We start from the raw sequence: 12451 nt of genomic DNA on the forward strand, positions 1-12451 counted from the left end.
AAATAAATAGACTGATAGGCTCTTTCTTGCCTCACAGGGAGAAAATTAATCAGCTGTCATGGTAGGGCTGCTGGTTGGCAGGCAGCGGGGGGGGGGGGGGCATAAAAAGAATAAAGAATACTGAAAAAAGTTCAGGACACTCTGATGACGGAGTCACAGATGTGAAAAGAAAAGTAGCACCCCCTTATATGATTAAACTCTACTTACCTGTACACTTATATGATTAAACTCTACTTACCTGCACATGCAAAGCATAACATTGCCGAAGATCTACAGCTAAGTAAATTATTGTATGCAGTTGTTGCCATGGCTAATCTGAAACATATGTTCATACGAAAATGAAACTGCATAGAAGAGTTAAATCTGCAGCAGGTCAACCAGCTTCCTCCTGCCATCCTTGTCAAGCCTATAGGGGTCTATATTACAAGACCGAAAAATCACAAACGCGAATGTTTAAACATCAAAAAATCCAGAAACTCGAACTTACTATTGTGGGGGGCTGTGCCCACCACAACCCCCACTAAAGATATATTCCAGTTCCGAGATCGCACTACAGTGAGGAAAAGGCAAATATTCCACTCTTCACTGTATCACAATCTGACACAATGCACTTTGAGGTCTGGTCTTTTTGATGTTGTCAGCGTTCGTGGTTATGATTTTTTTGGTCTTCTGATATAGACCCAGCCTATAGGACCTGGGGTTGAAGCTTCTTCATGCCTGATTGCATTATTCTCTAGGACCCGGGATTGAAGCTTCTTCATGCCTGATTGCATTATTCTCTAGGACCCGGGATTGAAGCTTATTCATGCCTGATTGCATTATTCTCTAGGACCCGGGATTGAAGCTTCTTCATGCCTGATTGCATTATTCTCTAGGACCCGGGATTGAGGCTTATTCATGCCTGATTGCATTATTCTCTAGGACCCGGGATTGAAGCTTCTTCATGCCTGATTGCATTATTCTCTAGGACCCGGGATTGAAGCTTATTCATGCCTGATTGCATTATTCTCTAGGACCCGGGATTGAAGCTTCTTCATGCCTGATTGCATTATTCTCTAGGACACGGGACTGAAGTTTCTTCATGCCTGATTGCATTATTCCCATTTCATCCTTACAGAAAAGTACACTAAGATCCTTGCACTGACTTTTGTAGTAGGCCCACTTTGTACAGTCCTGGTGTGGAAAGCAAACCATTAAACCCACACCTACTACACGTAAATAAAACTATTGCCAATCAAAAGAACACAAAAAAGGCAAAATGAAAGATAAGTACTTTTGTCATTTATTCATACAAGGACTTTATCAGATAACAGACAAATCTGAAAAGCAACCATATAAAACATACCCAATGTCAACTCCCATCCAATCATGGGTATAATTTAATTAATCCAATAAAATAAAAATTGGTGGCAATTGGCACACTCATCATAAAAAATCCCCAATAAAACACATAAAGCTAAAAATCATAGAATTAAACATAAATAAATCACAAACATAATTCATCATAAAGAAATAATAATAATTCTTTATACTGTAAATCCATAATAATTAGCTAATGCATTTTATAAAATAGCCAATATAAGAATGCCCAGGCTGAAAAGTAGGAAAAATAGGAAAACTTAATTATGCATTGACTTCAATTGTAGTACCCCATTAAAGGAACTTTTATCATTAAGTCCTGGGGAAGAGGTTGCATTCAACTTAATTTGCTAATGGAGTTCCTTTCCCCCAATAATAGTACCTCAACAACCTCCTTGTATAGGTTTTTTGACTCTCTCCAAAACATAAAATAAGCTTTTTATAATTTTTACATAATACAAATTGCTTGTAAAATGGATTGCTTGTATAATGCATTGCTATCATCTTTAGATTTAATAGCATAGCATTGCTCATATATCCTAGTTCTTAATTGCATTTTAGTTTTCTCCACATAAAACCTATCACAGGAAGTACAAAAATCACTGTAAATAACCCCATAGCTTTACAATTACATTTAAAATAATTTCTGATGGATCTATGGTAAGATTTTATTGTAACATTAACACTATCAAAAGTGTATCAACATTGCGAGCAGGAACCACATTTTATCTTACCATATTGTTGTTCCTGTATAAAATCTTTTCCCACAATATTTTTAATATTTCTACTTCTTTTGTATACAAATTTAAGCATATCTAGATCAGTTATTGTTCCATTGCCAAACTCCTTAATCAAATTCCAGCTTTTAATAATAAGTTTTTTTTTCACCTCCTCACTTTTATTAGTGTAGCTAAGGAGCTTTTTCAAAACCAGTACCATCATTATAAGTCTTACATTTAATGATGGTTCTTCCACTTAAAATAGGAAAAAAATTACAATTCCCTTCAGCCACCACATTATTCTTAATATTATCCACCAAGTCCTTAGGATATCCCCTTTCTACAAAGACTTCACATTCATGAAGGAACATAGAATCATAAGAAACTAGTCTGGATAATCTAACAAATTGTCCTTTCACTAAATTCATCTTTTGCCAAAATGGGTGGTGGCTGGTAAAGTGGATGCAGGAATAAGAAAATATGTCTTCATAAAAAATGGCAGATTGATAGGTATTACCAAAAAATTCTTGTAGATTGCAATGTCAAGGTAATTACATTATCTACAGAATAAATAAAGTTTAAAGAAGACATAGTGCCATTAACATAATCCATAAATTCATTGAAAAACTCAATCTTCCTGCCCATACAATCAAGATGACATCAACATATCTTAAATATTATAACGTGTTTCCAAAATCTAGATGACACAATATTTTGTTGCCCCCAAAATAAAAGAACAATTTTCACAAAAAATTGAGCACATGCAGCACTCATTGCTATGTCCTTAGTTTGCCTGAAATATTCATAGTCAAAAAATAAAAAAGTTGTTGTGAAGTACTTTCTCTATAAACTCAACAATAAAATTAATGTCATAGTTTGTCAAATTAGAACCCATAGTCAATGCTTCATGAAAACCATCTAGTTGTAGCTACTGTGATATGACCAGAAAAATATATTTTATATCAGTTGTAACAAACAATCCAGTGTCATTATATTTAGTACCAGAATTTTTCTTTAAACAGTCCCAGGAAACTTTCAATATATTATCTTTATCAATAAAAAAAATGCTTTAATTTACAATCAACCCATTTAGCTAATGATTCAGATTTGGCTCTACCAGTAGCCAATATAGGCCTGAGGGGTGGATTTAAAGCATCCTTATGTGTTTTAGGAATGACAGAGATAGTAGTTACTACAGGATGATCAACCTTCAGAAATATAATACTATTTCTGTCAAATCAAAGTCCAAAAAATCCCTTCTAACCATAACTCAGTTTTGCGATAGGCAAAACTGATTTCATTAACCATAGTAGATTCAAAGAATTCTTCATCATATAAATATTGATACATCCTAGTGATATACAAGATACTATCCATGATTACTACACCACCTCCTTTATCATGATATTATATTAAGGTTACTTGATAAATAATACAATAATGCATGCTGTTTTTTAGTCAAATTAAAAAAAATGTCCATTTATCTTTTGCTGGTGAAGCAATCTAAGATCTACTTCACATAATTTTTCAAATAAGGATAAAACAGGTTGGAGAGTGGAGTTGTATGTATTTTTCTTGAAAAGTCCTACACTGTTGTTAGACTTATCACCCATAATAACAGAGAAATTAATTTATTTATTGTATTTTATTTTATTTTATATTTTTTTACGGGGATAGTCCAACTGGGCGATTAACCCATTTTCAGCAGAGGCCAGGGGGAGGGGGGAGCCCCAAGTTACATTCAGTCCATAGCATGTTCAAAATACAGACATTTCAAATCACAATTATGGTAAAAGATAGCAAATGTAGGAAAATGCAGTCATAGGCTAAATTACCAAAATAAATTGCACATTTAAAGACAAATTCACACTTAGTACATAGTATAAGAGCTATACAAATACAGGCAGATTTCTCCAAAATTGCATAAGGTTTCAGTCAATATTTTATATACAAAAATGCTAGATCCTGTGGCTGAAGAGGAGTCAAGGACATGTTAAAAGGTGGCATTGTATTGTGTAGAAATAGCTGAAAGTAAAAAAATGTTATTTGATAGTATAGCTATAAATATGTGCTAGTGTATAAAAGAGGAAAAAGAAAAACAAAGATAATGGAGCAAGTAGGAGTAAAAGATGGAAGGTAGCTTAGTAGTGCAGTATCTATGTTATGGGATTAGTAAGGTAGAAATCAGTATCTACGTTATGGGATTAGTAAGGTAGAAATCAGTATCTACATTATGGGATTAGTAAGGTAGAAATCAGTATCTAAATTATGGGATTAGTAAGGTAGAAATCAGTATCTACATTATAGGATTAGTAAGGTAGAAATCAGTATCTAAATTATGAGATTAGTAAGGTAGAAATCAGTATCTACGTTATGGGATTAGTAAGGTAGAAATCAGTATCTACGTTATGGGATTAGTAAGGTAGAAATCAGTATCTACGTTATGGGATTAGTAAGGTAGAAATCAGTATCTAAGTTATGGGATTAGTAAGGTAGAAATCAGTATCTAAATTATGGGATTAGTAAGGTAGAAATAAGTATCTATGTTATGGGATTAGTAAGGTAGAAATCAGTATCTACGTTATGGGATTAGTAAGGTAGAAATCAGTATCTAAGTTATGGGATTAGTAAGGTAGAAATCAGTATCTAAATTATGGGATTAGTAAGGTAGAAATCAGTATCTAAGTTATGGGATTAGTAAGGTAGAAATCAGTATCTACGTTATGAGATTAGTAAAGTAGAAATCAGTATCTATGTTATGGGATTAGTAAGGTAGAAATCAGTATCTATGTTATGGGATTAGTAAGGTAGAAATCAGTATCTAAGTTATGGGATTAGTAAGGTAGAATCAGTATCTAAATTATGGGATTAGTAAGGTAGAAATCAGTATCTAAATTATGGGATTAGTAAGGTAGAAATAAGTATCTACGTTATGGGATTAGTAAGGTAGAAATCAGTATCTATGTTATGGGATTAGTAAAGTAGAAATCAGTATCTATGTTATGGGATTAGTAAGGTAGAAATCAGTATCTACATTATGGGATTAGTAAGGTAGAAATCAGTATCTAACTTACGGGATTAATAAGGTAGAAATTAGGAGAAATTATGAATAGTGATATTATTCAGACGGGATTAAGATAGGAGCAGAGCCATGATTTTTATAGGTGAAACTTGAGCAGTGTTTTAAGTATTTGGGGGTTAGCAGTGGTTAGTATTGATTGGGGGGGTCACCTTCCATACTCTGGAGATACTACTGGAGTGCAGAGAGTCTCCATGGAAGTTGTTAGTCTTAGTTACTTGTAGAATGAGATTATCAGAAGATCTGAGTTGTCTTGTGTTGGATTGGGTCTTAAGTAGGTTTTGTAGAGCTGGACATTTTTCAGGTTGATATATTATCCTGTGGGCTATTATAAGTTGTGTAAGTATAAGGAGACTGGGTAATTCCAGACAGTTAAGTTGTTGTAGTGCAGTACAGTGGTGTGCACTATGTGGGGAGTTGTTAGCAAATCGGGCAATTTTATTATAGCATACCACAAGTTTAGTTAGTTTGGTTTTCTTCAGGTTAGTGAAGATGGCAGTGCCATATTGGAGAAGAGAAAGTAAATCTGTCCTGGCAATAGATTGCCTGGTGAAATCAGTAAGATATGGTTTGGTTCTATCGAGGGAGCCTAGTTTAATGTGAATTTTTTTAATGATAGTTGCCAGATGTTTATCAGATTTCAAGTTATCAGTTGTGAAACCAAGAAGTTTGTTGTGTGATACTGGTTCAATCTTGGTGCTATTTGATGAGTAGATTTGAAAAGGTGTGTGTTGGCTTGATGGTTTATTGTTTGAGAATATCATTAGTTTTGTTTTATTGGGGTTCAGGACTGATTGTGAGCTAGCAAGCCAGGATTCTGCAGCAGTGAAAGAGATTTTTTTTTTTCATGAAGTTCAGAGATGGGAAGGAGCTGCACATATAAGTACGGAGTCATCTGCATATTGTCTGATTTTGGCTAGGTCAGTAGTGGAATGGAGTTTATTAAAAACATTAAATAGGAGTGGGCCTAAGATTTATCCCCATGGTACCCCTAGTGTAACTGGTAATGTAGGAGAGAATTTGTTGTGCCATTTTACTGCTTTTTGTCGATCTGATAAATAATCATAGAACCACTGAAGGGCAGAGTAGCTTAGTTTAAATGACAGGAGTTCTTGAAGACGTTTTTGGTGGGAAACTGTACTGAATGCTTTGGACATGTCTAGGAATATTGAGGAGACTAGTAGACCATTATTTCTAAGGTGGCTAATGGTGTCTGTAAAGCTTAGTAGTGGTGTGGTGGTGCTATGTTTAGGTCGAAAGCAATGTTTCGTGTTAGTTGGGAGATTGTTTGAGACTAGGTGATTCATGAGTTGTGAGTGAATGCATTTTTCTAAGATTTTGGATAGGGGTGATATTATTGTGATAGGTCTATAATTAGTGAGGTCAGATTTGGGGTACATGGAGTTAATTTATGGAGTGATTAATTAGTATTGAATTTGGATGGGCTATGGCATCAGCTGCTAATTTAAGGTTGCCATCTGGTAGTTTGCTTGCAGCAAGGCTGGTAGGTTTTAGTTTGTTAACCATTCTTTTTATTATGCTTGATGGTACTGATTTAAAAGAAAACTTATTGGTTGAATTATGAGGCTCAGTAGGGATTTTTGTTTTGGTAAGGTTTAGGATGGAGCTGGTGAAATAGTTATTGAACTGAGTTGCAATTCTATCTTCTGTATTTGTGGTAGAGGGAGCTGGGGTTACAGATTGGCCTGGCTGTAGTAACTGATTTTTACTTGCCCAGAATTTGTTTGGGTAATTTTGATATTTTTGTTGTGCTGTTATTTAGTAGGACTTGTTGTCATTTTTTACCTGTTTTTTTAATCTGTTTCTATGTTGGCAGTAATTGTTTAGTGTACTTGGATTTTTATTGGAGTGGTATAGTGCCCATCCTTTGTCTCTAATTTTGAGTAGAAGTCTACTCTCTTTGGTTAGCCAGGGGATGTAGTTTACTTTTGTTCTTTTCCTAGAAAACAACTTAAATCCACCGAATAAAAATTGCTTGTTGGTACAAATATAAAACCTTTGTTAAAATATTAATGAACTCATTAGTAATAATCTGACTATAATTATAAATTTGAAAACTATTAGATTCATACACCATACAAGCTCCTGTGGGGTAAATAGTCCCATCAATACTCCCCTCACATTCACCCTCATCAAGGCCTCCGATAGCAATGCCATCATCCAAAATCACATTACAATCCATAAGCTGAGGAAAGCCACTTAAAATGGGCTCAGAATAAAAAAAGCGATGTCCAAAACATTCCCATGATCAAACTCATTGCCTATGATTCAGTCAGTGGACTATCTCATCCCTCCCCATTTCCCTTTCCCCTTCTTATTCTGCCAGTTCTAATATTGATCCAGTGGGGCAGAATAATCTCCCGTAACTCCAGCCTTGTTAATTTCTCCATCAGCCTGGAGGACCTCCTGGCAGGGTAGGGGTAAAATGTGCTGCCCTGGGAATGGTGGGTCTAAAAAATTGGGGTCCACTAAATTTCTAGATGAAACTGCATTCTCCATATCTCTCATAGAGTCATAACCAGATACCTGAAAGGACTTAGGCACCAGATATAATTCCTTATTTTCATATGCTACTCTATCTCTATTAAACTTCTTACTTTTCCTAGCTTGTATTTTTTATTTATTTATTTTTATTTATTTAACATTTGTTGACCAGGAAAGTCCAACTAGGTTCCACAGAGCCTGTTTTCAGCGGAGGCCTGGGGAGAAATGCTCCAGATGCATGTCTTTGGAATATAGTATAAGGTATATAGTATAAGGTTTTGTATAGTGTCACATTTGTTATCAACCCTATCAAAAATATCAAAAAATAGGTAGAAAACTGTTCAAATAATAAATCTTCGCAAATTTCTTTATACAATCTACAAATATCTTTTTTTATGATCAATAACACTCTAATATTGTTATTAACAATAAGACCGCAAAGTTCAATTAACATTCAGTCAAAAGAGTCCAAAACTTCATGATGAAACACAGATCCTGGTTTAACACCATCTGGGTACTTCCAAAACCTGAGACCCTTTGGTTCCCACTGGTGTAGCATAGACTCATTCAGGAATATATTATCCAATTGCAACCCACAAAAATGTCCTAATAATTTTTCAAAACAAGTAATTTTGTCCTTTGAAGATGAATAGGAATTGTCAATAAAAGTCTGAGGCCCCACCACCTCATCAAGACAATTCAGTTTATGCAGCCAGTCATTACAAAAAATCCATACTTTTATTCATGAGACATTTATCAGATGGGTTAGGAAACTCACTTCAGGAAAAAATGAAGGTCCAGCTACAACAGGTGTGTCATGTAGTTGAATAATATTTGCACCATTGTTGCTAGCAGCACCATTAGGAGAATATACTTGTCCTGCAGCAGAAACGTACTTTACATCACTCTTGAATGGTGGGTTCATATTAGATACAACCACCATATAAGAACGCTGGACTGAGTTAGCTTCCAACACAATCAATACCCTAATACATCCACTGGAAGAAAAATCAAGGAAGCTGCTGAAAAGAAATTCATTGGGCTCTCATAGTGTCATTGCTGTTGGTTGTGTACTTCATGTGAGAAGAAAGTGAGTCCTGGACATTCTTTGAATATGGAAATGCTCCTGAAACCAGAGAAACAATGTAAGTGTCAATATCCAATACACCTTTCACATCATGGTGTGCATTAGAATTAAATCTGGTAAGCAACAATCATTGTACGCTCTGTGTCAACTGAGAGAGCTAACCAATAAGCATAGTAAGGTTTCCAAGATTATGTTTGCTGTTAGAGACACATGGCTGGAATTAAATCTGGTAAGCAACAATCACTGTATGCGCTGTGTCAACTGAGAGACCTAACTAGTAAGCATAGTAAGGTTTGCAACATTATGCTTGTTGGTAGAGACACATGGCTGGAATTAAATCTGGTAAGCAACAATCATTGTACGCTCTGTGTCAACTGAGGGAGGTAACCAGTAAGCATACAACAATCATTGTACGCTCTGTGTCAACTGAGAGAGCTAACCAGTAAACATAGCAAGGTTTCCAACATTATGTTTGTTATTAGAGACACATGGCTGGAATTAAATCTGGTAAACAACAATCATTGTACGCTCTTTGTCAACTGAGACAGCTAACCAGTAAGTGTACAACAATCATTGTACACTCTGTGTTATTTGAGAGAGCTAACCAGTAAGTATACAACAATCATTGTACACTCTGTGTCAACTGAGAGAGCTAACCAGTAAGCATAGTAAGGTTTCCAACATTATATTTGTTGTTAGACACACATGGCTGGAATTAAATCTTGTAAGCAACAATCATTGTACGTTCTTTCTCAACTGAGAAAGCTAACCAGTAAGCATAGTAAAGTTTCCAAGATTATGTTTATTGTTAGAGACACATGGCTGGAATTAAATCTGGTAAGCAACAATCATTGTATACTCTGTGTCAACTGAGAGAGCAAACCAGTAAGCATACAATGATCATTGTACGTTCTGCGTCAATTGAGAGTGCTAAGAGACACATGGCTGGAATTAAATCTGGTAAGCAACAATCGTATGCACAGTGTCAACTGAGAGAGCTAACCAGTAAGCATAGTAAGGTTTCCAACATTATGTTTGCTGTTACAGACACATGGCTGGAATTAAATCTTGTAAGCAACAATCATTGTACATTCTTTGTCAACTGAGAGAGCTAACCAGCAAGCATAGTAAGGTTTTCAACATTATGTTTGTTGTTAGATACACATGGATGGAATTAAATCTTGTAAGCAACAATAATTGTATGTTCTGTGTCAACTGAGAAAACTAACCAGTAAGCATACAACAATCATTGTATGCTCTTTGTCAAATGAGAGAGGTAAGCATGCAGCAATCATTGTACTCTCTGTGTCAACTGAGAAAACTAACCAGTAAGCATAGTAAGGTTTCCAACATTATGTTTGTTGTTAGAGACACATAGCTGGAATTAAAGCTGGTAAGCAACAATCATTGTACGCTCTGTGTCGACTGAGAGAGCTAACCAGTAAGCATAGTAAGGTTTCCAACATTATGTTTGTTGTTAGAGACACATGGCTGGAATTAAAGCTGGTAAGCAACAATCACTGTATGCTCTGTCAACTGAGAGAGCTAACCAGTACGCATACAACATTCATTGTACGCTCTGTGTCAACTGAGAGAGCTAACCAGTAAGCATCGTAAGATTTCCAACATTACGTTCATTGTTAGAGACACATGGCTGGAATTAAATCTTGAAAGCCGCATTCATTGTATGCCCTTTGTCAACTGAGAGAGCTAACCAGTAAGAATAGTAAGGTTTCCAACATTACATTCGTTGTTAGTGACATATAGCTAGAATTAAATCTGGTAAGCAACAATCATTGTACGCTCTGTGTCAAGTGAGAGAGCTAACCAGTAAGTATACAACAATCATTGTACACTCTGTGTCAACTGAGAAAGCTAACCAGTAAGCATAGTAAGGCTTCCAACATTATGTTTGTTGTTAGGGACATATGGCTGGAATTAAATCTGGTAAGCAACAATCATTCTACGCTCTGTGTCAACTGAGAGAGCTAATCAGTAAGCATACGACAATCATTGTACTCTCTTTGTCAACTGAGAGAGCTAACCAGTAAACACAGTAAGGTTAGAGACACATGGCTGCATCAAAGTATAATTGTTGAACTGTTGAAGTTAGGGGCATTTTCTCTTCAAACAAATCCATACATATACATATATATATATATATATATATATATATATATATATATATATAGATAGATAGATAGAAATATATGTATATTTAGTTCTAGGATTTTTAGCTTTAGGTGTTTTATTGAGGTTTTTATGATGACTCTGCCAATTGTCTCCAATTTTTATTTTATTGAATTAATTAAATTACATCCATGATTAGATGGCAGATGACACTGCATATGTTTTATACAGCTGCATTTCACATTTGTCTGTTATCTCATGAAGTCTTATATGAATACAGAAGAAAGCACTTATCTTTCACTTCCTGTAAATAAATCTACCTCTAATATACCTGACGGATCACATAGCAGTTTATCCCCTCTTCCCACAATCCTCTTTCTCTTCATATAAGGGCATTTATACATCACTTTCCTCCAACTTCATCATATCAAAGCAAGAGGTATTATTCATATAATGGAACTGCTACACCTGCTGCAAAATATACCCTCTTATTTACAAATGCAACACAATAAACAATTGTTAAAAGTATTTATTCTACAACACTGATTTATTCCCTTTATAGATTTTGTCATATCAGCTTCATCTGTGTCAGTTAATTAAAGTGGCTTAAAAATGTTCACTTAGTTTTTATCATGACTGGTACGATTACCACAGTAATAGTTATGTAGAATGTTGCCCTGAGTGCTGTATAGTGGTGTATAGATTTTGAATTACATTTCTTTTTTATAGGACAGCAATAATAGCAACATAAATGATGACTGAACATTTTGTACCATTACATTTGAATGTAAGTGTTGTTGTTTGTAATATTTTACTTTACTTTTAACCATTTATTAGTATTACCATTGGTATCTTTATGTGTAATAACTTCATATATCATCTTGTGTGGGCACTTTTTTCCTCTGATTTGACACTTATTACTCAGATGAGGTGAATATTTTTCTCGTGCAGTGTTGTTTATTCAAAATGATTCATTTTGTTTATAGCCCTAATACTGTGTATATGCGTCTATATTTACTTTGCCATTACCTGTGATTTTTTTGCTTTGTCTTTCTGGAATGTTCTGTATTTAAGTTTGATGTCATTATTCTGCTACCTCAGAATCCTGAACTCTTCAATATCTTTTTATAAGCATAATGTATGCTATGTTATGATATATGCTATGTTACTTGATGTTATATTAGGTTACATTATGTTATGTTATGTTATGATATGTTATGTTATATTATGTTAATTTACGATATGTTGTGCTATGCTATGTTATGTTATGTTATCCTATGTTATGTTATGTAGGTTGTAGGTTCATAGGTTCATAGGTTCATACTAGGCTATCTGCCCTAGGGCATTTATAAGCCTAGCCAGAGTGTGTTTGGCTTTCGCCACCCATTTTAAATTAATTTTGCTATGCCTTTTTTGAGGTTAGTATACTGTGCCTCTGTCTAACAGTGACACAGAAGTGATAGCCGGGGTAAACCTACGATCTCCCATCCACTCATCAAGATTCCTCTTGAAGAGAGTCAATGTGGGACTCTGCCTAACCTGGACTGGGATTTTATTCCAGAGTGAAGGGAG

The 12451-nt window shown here is 35.0% G+C and overlaps 1 long non-coding RNA gene across 1 annotated transcript in view; it reads right to left on the reverse strand.

The window, feature by feature from the left end:
• Window positions 1-12451, reverse strand: part of LOC122817193 — a 495541-nt gene that overhangs the window by 33802 nt on the left and 449288 nt on the right. Inside the window, exon 2 of the long non-coding RNA XR_006367164.1 lies at window positions 8441-8788. This is a non-coding gene — a long non-coding RNA (uncharacterized LOC122817193). The remainder of the gene's footprint in view (window positions 1-8440; window positions 8789-12451) is intronic.

The sequence above is a fragment of the Protopterus annectens genome, chromosome 12.part0 (genome assembly GCF_019279795.1).
Source record: "Protopterus annectens isolate FY-2018-M chromosome 12.part0, PAN1.0, whole genome shotgun sequence".
Classification (NCBI taxonomy): Eukaryota; Metazoa; Chordata; order Ceratodontiformes; family Protopteridae; genus Protopterus; species Protopterus annectens.